Genomic DNA, 7,763 nt, shown 5'->3' with positions numbered 1-7,763 from the left:
CTTAGTGGTTATAGGTCTGTTCAGGTTTTCTATTTCTTTCTGGTTCAATTTTGGTATTTGATGCATCTCTAGGATTGCACCCATTTCTTCCAGGTTATCTAATTTGCTGGCATAGAGTTGCTCATAATATGTTCTCATAATTGTTTGTATTTCTTTGGTGTTTCTTGTGATCTCTCCTCTTTCATTCATGATATTGTTGATTTGGGTCATATCTCTTTTCTTTTGGATAAGTCTGGCGAGGGGTTTATCAATATTATTAATTCTTTCAAAGAACCAGCTCCCAGTTTCGTTGATCTGTTCTACTGTTCTTTTGGTTTCTAGTTCATTGATTTCTGCTCTGATCTTTATTATTCCTCTTCTCCTGCTGGGTTTAGGCTTTATTTGCTGTTCTTTCTCCAGCTCCTTTAGGTGTAGGGTTAGGTTGTGTATTTGAGACCTTTCTTGTTTCTTGAGAAAGGCTTGTATTGCTATATACTTTCCTCTCAGGACTGCCTTTGCTGTATCCCAAAGATTTTGGACAGTTGTGTTTTCATTTTCATTGGTTTCCATGAATTTTTTTTTAATTCTTCTTTAATTTCCTGGTTGACCCATTCATTCTTTTGTAGGATGCTCTTTAGCCTCCATGTATTGGAGTTCTTTCCAACTTTCCTCTTGTGATTGAGTTCTAGTTTCAAAGCATTGTGGTCTGAAAATATGCAGGGAATAATCCCAATCTTTTTCTACCGGTTGAGACCTGATTTGTGACCTAGGATGTGATCAATTCTGGAGAATGTTCCATGGGCACTAGAGAAGAATGTGTATTCTGTTGCTTTGGGATGGAATGTTCTGAATATGTCTGTGAACACCATTGGGTCCAGTGTGTCATTTAAAGTCTTTATTTCCTTGTTGATCTTTTGCTTAGATGATCTGTCCATTTCAGTCGGGGGGGGTGTTAAAGTCCCCCACTATTATTGTATTGTTGTCAATGTGTTTCTTTGCTTTTGTTATTAATTGCCTTATATAATTGGCTGCTCCCATGTTCGGGGCATAGCTATTTACAATTGTTAGATCTTCTTCTTGGATAGACCCTTTAAGTAGGATATAGTGTCCTTCATCTCTTATTACAGGCTTTGTTTTAAAATCTAATTTGTCTGATATAAGGATTGCCACCCCAGCTTTCTTTTGGTGTCCATTAGCATGGTAAATGGTTTTCACCCCCTCACTTTCAATCTGGGGGTATCTTTGGGTCTAAAATGAGTCTCTTGCAGACAGCATATTGATGGGTCTTGGTTTTTAATCCAATCTGATAGCCTGTGTCTTTTGATTGGGGCATTTAGCCCATTTACATTCAGGGTAACTATTGAAAAGTATGAATTTAGTGCCATTGTATTGCCTGTAAGGTGACTGTTACTGTATATTGTCTGTGTTCCTTTCTGGTCTATGCTGTTTTTAGGCTCTCTCTTTGCTTAGAGGACCCCTTTCAATATTTCTTGGAGGGCTGGTTTCATGTTTGCAAATTCCTTTAGTTTTTGTTTGTCCTGGAAGCTTTTTATCTCTCCTTCTATTTTCACTGACAGCCTAGCTGGATATAGTATTCTTGGCTGCATATTTTTCTCATTTAGTGCTCTGAAGATATCCTGCCAGTGCTTTCTGGCCTGCCAGGTCTCTGTGGATAAGTCTTTTCTCAATCTAATATTTCTACATTTTAGGTTACATATCTCTTCTCCCGAGCTGCTTTCAGGATTTTCTCTTTGTCTCTGAGACTCGTAAATTTTACTATTAGATGTTGGGGTGTTGATCTATTATTATTGATTTTGAGAGGGGTTCTCTGTGCCTCCTGGATTTTGATGCCTGTTTCCTTCCTCACATTAGGGAAGTTCTCTGCTATTATTTGCTCCAATATACCTTCTGCCCCTCTCTCTCTTTCTTCTTCTTCTGGGATCTCAATCATTCTAATGTTGTTTCATCTTATTGTATCACTTATCTCTCGAATTCTGCCCTCGTGATCCTGTAGTTGTTTCTCTTTTTCTCAGCCTCTTTATTTTCCATCTTTTGGTCTTCTATATCCTGATTCTCTCTTCTGTCTCATTTATCCTAGCAGTTAGTGCCCCCATTTTTGATTGCACCTCATCAATAGCCTTTTTGATTTCGACTTCATTAGATTTTAGTTCTTTTATTTCTCCAGAAAGCGTTTCTCTAATAACTTCCACGCTTTTTTCAAGCCCAGCTAGTAACTTTAAAGTCATGATTCTGAACTGTAGGTCCGACATCGTACTAATGTCCGCATTGAGTAGGTCCCTGGCTGACGGTACTACCTCTTGTTCTTTTTGCTGAGGTGATTTTTTTCGTCTTGTCATTTTGTCCAGAGGAGAATAGATGAATGAGAGAACAAAACGCTAACAGGTTAACAATGTCCCCAGCAAATATACTGTATACAAATCAGAAAAGACCTGAAACCAGGGGAAAAGAAAAAAAAGAAAGAGAAAACAAAAAGAAAAGAAAAGATAAAAACAAAAACAGAACAATACAGAAAAAGCAGAATATGATCAACTATGATCAGGCTAGTGCATAGATCAGTGCCACACACTAGGTTTTGGGCATAGTTTGGTCTGTTAGAAAAAATAGCCTCCTAAAATTTTAAAGGAAGAAAGACATATATGTACAAAATAAGGGTTGATACAATGAAGGGATGGAAGATGACTGTAAAGATGAAAATTATAAAAGATTTTATAAAAGGAATTGATAAGGTGTTTGAAAAAAGAAAGAAGATTTAAAAAAACAAAGAAAGAAAGAAAAAAGGGAGAGAATGTGATCAGGCAGGAGACTAGAACAAAGCCATACACTAGTGATTTAGGGTATATTTTGATCTGTTAGAAGAAGCTGTATCTCAAAATTTTAAAGAGAGAACAACATATATATACGCCAAAAATAAGGGTAACTACTATGAAGGGATAAAAATATGACTCTAAAAATGAATAATAAAAAATGTTTTTTTTTAAAAGGGATTGATAAGATGTTGGTTGAAAAAGGGAAAAAGAAAAATTAAAAAAAAACAGTTAAAAAAATTAACTTTGATGAACTAATGAATCATGGTAAAAAAAAGCCATGAATTCTATGTGCCGTATTCCCCTAGCGCTGTAGTTCTCCCGTTCTCCTTGATCGGTAAACTTGGTCTTGGCTTGCTGGCTGTTCATGCTGATCTTCCAGGGGAGAGGCCTGCTGCCGTGGTTTCCAAATGTCTTTGCTGGAGGCTGAATTGCCCCGCCCTTGTGAGTCCGGGCTAAGCAAGGTGCTCAGGTTTGCTCTCAGTAGCTTTTGTTCCCTGCAAGCTCTGATAGAGCTTTGGAGGACCAGGGTGAAAATGGTGGCCTCCCAATCTCCACCCGGAGGAGCTGAGAACTCGGGGCCCCGCTCCTCAGTGCGCCCCCAGAGAAAAGCAGTCACTCCCGTCTCCCCGGTCTCTGGCCGCACTCCGTGCTCACCCGGCCTGTGACTGAGCGTTTGTATCTCTGGCACCCAACCCCGTGTGGAGTCTCCAAACCCAGTAGATCCCTGCGGTGCGCTCCCGCGCCGCTCCTCCCCGGGGAGGAAGAGGAGTCTCCCTGGCTCTGCCGCTTGTTGGTTCCCTGCTGGAGGAGCAGTGGCCCGACTGGGCCGTGGATCACAGTTTATGGCAACCCCGAGCCCACGCCTTGGCTCCGTCTCTGCAGCTGGCTTCTCCGCTCCGATACCTGGGAGCTCTGCCACACTCAGGCACCCCTGGTCTTTCTGTGACCCCAAGGGTCCTGAGACCATACTGTCCCAGGAGGTTTCCACCCCCCGCTTAGCCACTGCAGCGATGTCCCTCAGCGGAGCCAACTTCTAAAAGGCCCGATTTTGTGCTCCGCGGCTCTATCACTTGTCAGACGTGGCTGACGGAGGCCCCCTCCCCCGCCGTCTATCCTCCCAAATATCGCCTCGGATTCACTTCTCCGCACGTCCTACCTTCCAGTAAGTGGTCGCTTCTCTGTTCAGAGAGTTGTTGCTACTCTCTTCTTCAATCTCCTGTTGAGTTCGTAGGTGTTCAGAATGGTTTGATCCTTATTCAGCTGAATTGCTGAGACCAGACGAAATTCAGGTCTCCTACTCCTCCACCATCTTGCTCCACCACCTCTTCCCACCCTTTTTTTTTTTAAATTTTTTATTGTTATGTTAATCACCATATATTACATAATTTGTTTTGGTGTACTGTTCCATGATTCATTGTTTATTCATAACACCCAGTGCTCCATGCAGAATGTGCCCTCCTCAATACCCATCACCAGGCTAACCCATCCCCCCAGCCCCTCCCCTCTAGAACCCTCAGTTTGTTTTTCAGAGTCCATCATCTCTCCTGGTTCATCTCCCCCTCTGACTTACTCCCCTTCATTCTTCTCTCCTGCTATCTTCTTCTTTTTCTTATTTCTTAAAATATGTTGCGTTTTTTTTTCAGAAGTACAGATCTGTGATTCAACAGTCTTACACAATTCACAGCACTCACCGTAGCACATATCTTCCCCAATGTCCATCACCCAGCCACCCCATCCCTCCCACCCCTGACCACTCCAGCAACCCTCAGTTTGTTCCTGAGATTAAGAATTCCTCATATCAGTGAGGTCATATGATACATGTCTTTCTCTGATTGACTTATTTCACTCAGCATAACACCCTCCAGTTCCATCCACGTCATTGCAAATGGCAAGATCTCATTCCTTTTGATGGCTGCATAATATTCCATTGTGTATATATACCACTTCTTCTTTATCCATTCATCTGTCGATGGACATCTTGGCTCTTTCCACAGTTTGGCTATTGTGGACATTGCTGCTATAAACATTGGGGTGCACGTACCCCTTCGGGTCCCTACATTTGTATCTTTGGGGTAAATACCCAGTAGTGCAATTGCTGGATCGAATGGTAGCTCTAATTTCAACTGTTTGAGGAACCTCCATACTGTTTTCCAGAGGGGTTGCACCAGCTTACATTCCCACCAACAGTGTAGGAGCTCTTCCCACCTTTTTGATCATAGAGACTGCCTCTAAGAGTTTTAGTTAATGAAGGGAGGCTTTATTTACATGTTCTCTGGATTCTAGTTTGCCACTAGTGCAATCTATCACCAAAAGCAACATAAATATCATTGGCACATAAAGTGTTCCTGGCCCTTTTCTTGCCTGGAGGAATCTGTTCTTTGATGTCATGGATTGGCACGCTGGTATCATTTCATTTATTTTTTTTTTAAATATTTATTTGAGAGAGCGAGCATGAGAGGGGCAGGGGGGCAGAGGCAGATGGAGAGAGAATCTCAAGCATATTCCACGCTCAGCACAGAGCCCAACTCGGGGCTCAATCTCTGAGATCATGACCTGAGCCAAAACCAAGAGTCAGATGCTTAACTGACTGCGACAGCCAGGTGCACTTCATTTCATTTATCTTAACAGAAATTGAGATGAACAATCACTCTTGGAAGGCACACAAGCTCAGGCCACAATTCCTGGGCTCCCAAACTTTGAGGCAATTTGGTCTCCTGACCTAGACATTGTTAAGATAAGTTTGTAGAGTCCTGATAATTGAGGTAACCATGCAGTAGGCATCTAATGCTTTGATCCAATCATAATCTTTGGGCTGTTAATGGAAAGAGAACAATTACCTGTGTCTTATGAGATAAAGACACATAAGCTAAAGGAAAACAAAATCAGAATTTTCAGGAAAAAGAGGAAAAAAGAGAAAGAAAAAAAGGAGCAAGGACCTATGGGTGGCTCAGTCGATTAAATGTCTGCCTTCAGCTCAGGTCATGATCCCAGGGTCCTGGGATCGAGTCCCACATCAGGTTCCTTGCTCAGTGAGGAGCCTGCTTCTCTGTCTGCCGCTCCCTCTGCTTGTGCTCTCTCTCTGACAAATAAAATCTTTAAAAAAAAGAAAGACAGAAAGAAAAGGAGCAGAAAGGATGCACTATTCAAAATGAAGATGGACATTAGGTTGGTTCCCAAATGGAGGAAATCTGGATCTTTGGATGAAAAGCTGAATAATAGACAATATCTAAGGCACCCAGCAGTACAAGAGTTAAGAAGACTCTGTACAGAAAATAAGAAGTTTTTATTATGGCCACGTTCTTTTTTTTTTTTTAAGATTTTATCTATTTATCTGTCAGAGAGAGAGAGAGCACAAGCAGGGGGAGCAGCAGGCAGAAGGAAAAGGAGAAGCAGGCTCCCCACGGAGCAGGGAACCCAACGCAGGACCCAATCCCATGACCCTATCATGACCTGAGCCGAAGGCAGACACTCAACCGACTGGGCCACCCAGGTGCCTCTATGGCGACCTTCTTAAGAGATATAAAAATGCTTTGGATTAGTTAACACACTAGATATGAAACAGAGTGTGATCTTCCTAGAGGATGTATCTGGAATTCTCTGCCAGATTACTAAATTTTACAATGTAGAGAATGGATGGAAAGAATTACTAAGAATTCCTGAGGGCCTACCATAGCCTGGGTACTGAGATTCATGCTTTATCTGCACTAATTTTAAGTCTCATACAATCCTGAAATGTGGGTATTATTACCCCCATATTGGAGCTGAGGAAATCAGTGTTGAGTAAAGTAACTTGTACGAAATTGCATGTACAGTGAAACACCATCTTGGCATCAAAAACAGAGCTGTTTTGTGGGGTACAGATGAAATGATGAAGATACAGATCAGTGGAACAAAACGGAGAGTCCAGAAACAGACACACATATATTATGCATTGATTTTTGAAGAAAGGTGCCAAGTTAATATGCAGAGAAAGTGTGGTCTTTTAAACAAATGGTGTTGGAACAATTAAACATACATGTGCAAAGAAAAAAAAACTTCAACCCATACTTCATATCATATACAAAATCCAACTCACATGGATTATAGACTTAAATGTAAAGCTTAAAACTACAAACCTTCTAGATGGAAACATAGGAAAAAGTTCTATAGAGCTTCTAGTATCCACCCTCACCCCATTAGGTAGCCTACCCGTGTTTGTGCTATTTTTGTAAGATCCTTCTAGTTTGCATTATCCATTTTCTGTACTAAGCTCCCTCAACAACTGTGCAAATATTCATCTCCAATTTATTTATTTATTTTTAAAATTTTCTTATGTTATGTTACTCACCATATAATATATCATTAGTTTTTTAAAATTTTTTTATTGTTATGTTAATCACCATACATTACATCATTAGTTTTGCATGTAGTGTTCCATGTTTCATTGTTTGTGCATAACACCCAGTGCTCCACGCAGAACGTGCCCTCCTTAATACCCATCACCAGGCTAACCCATCCCCCCAACCCCCTCCCCTCTAAAACCCTGTTTGTTTCTCAGAGTCCATAGTCTCTCATGGTTCATCTCTCCCTCCAATTCCTCCCCCCCGCATTTTTCCCTTCCTTCGCCTAGTGTCCTCCATGCTGTTCCTTATGTTCCACAAATAAGTGCAACCATATGATAATTGAGTTTCTCTGCTTAACTTATTTCACTTAGCATAATCTCCTCCAGTCCCAACCAAGTTGATGTAAAAGTTGGATATTCATCCTTTCTGATGGCTGAGTAATATTCCATTGTATATATGGACCACATCTTTATCCATTCATCTGTTGAAGGGCATCTCGGCTCTTTCCACAGCTTGGCTATTGCAGACATTGCTGCTATGAACATTGGGGTGCATATGGCCCTTCTTTTCACTACATCTGTGTCTTTGGGGTAAATACCCAGGAGTGAAATTGCTGGGTCATAGGGTAGCTCTA

This window comes from Zalophus californianus, chromosome 16 (genome assembly GCF_009762305.2).
Source record: "Zalophus californianus isolate mZalCal1 chromosome 16, mZalCal1.pri.v2, whole genome shotgun sequence".
NCBI lineage: Eukaryota > Metazoa > Chordata > Mammalia > Carnivora > Otariidae > Zalophus > Zalophus californianus.
Note: the sequence above shows the minus strand (reverse complement) of the source record.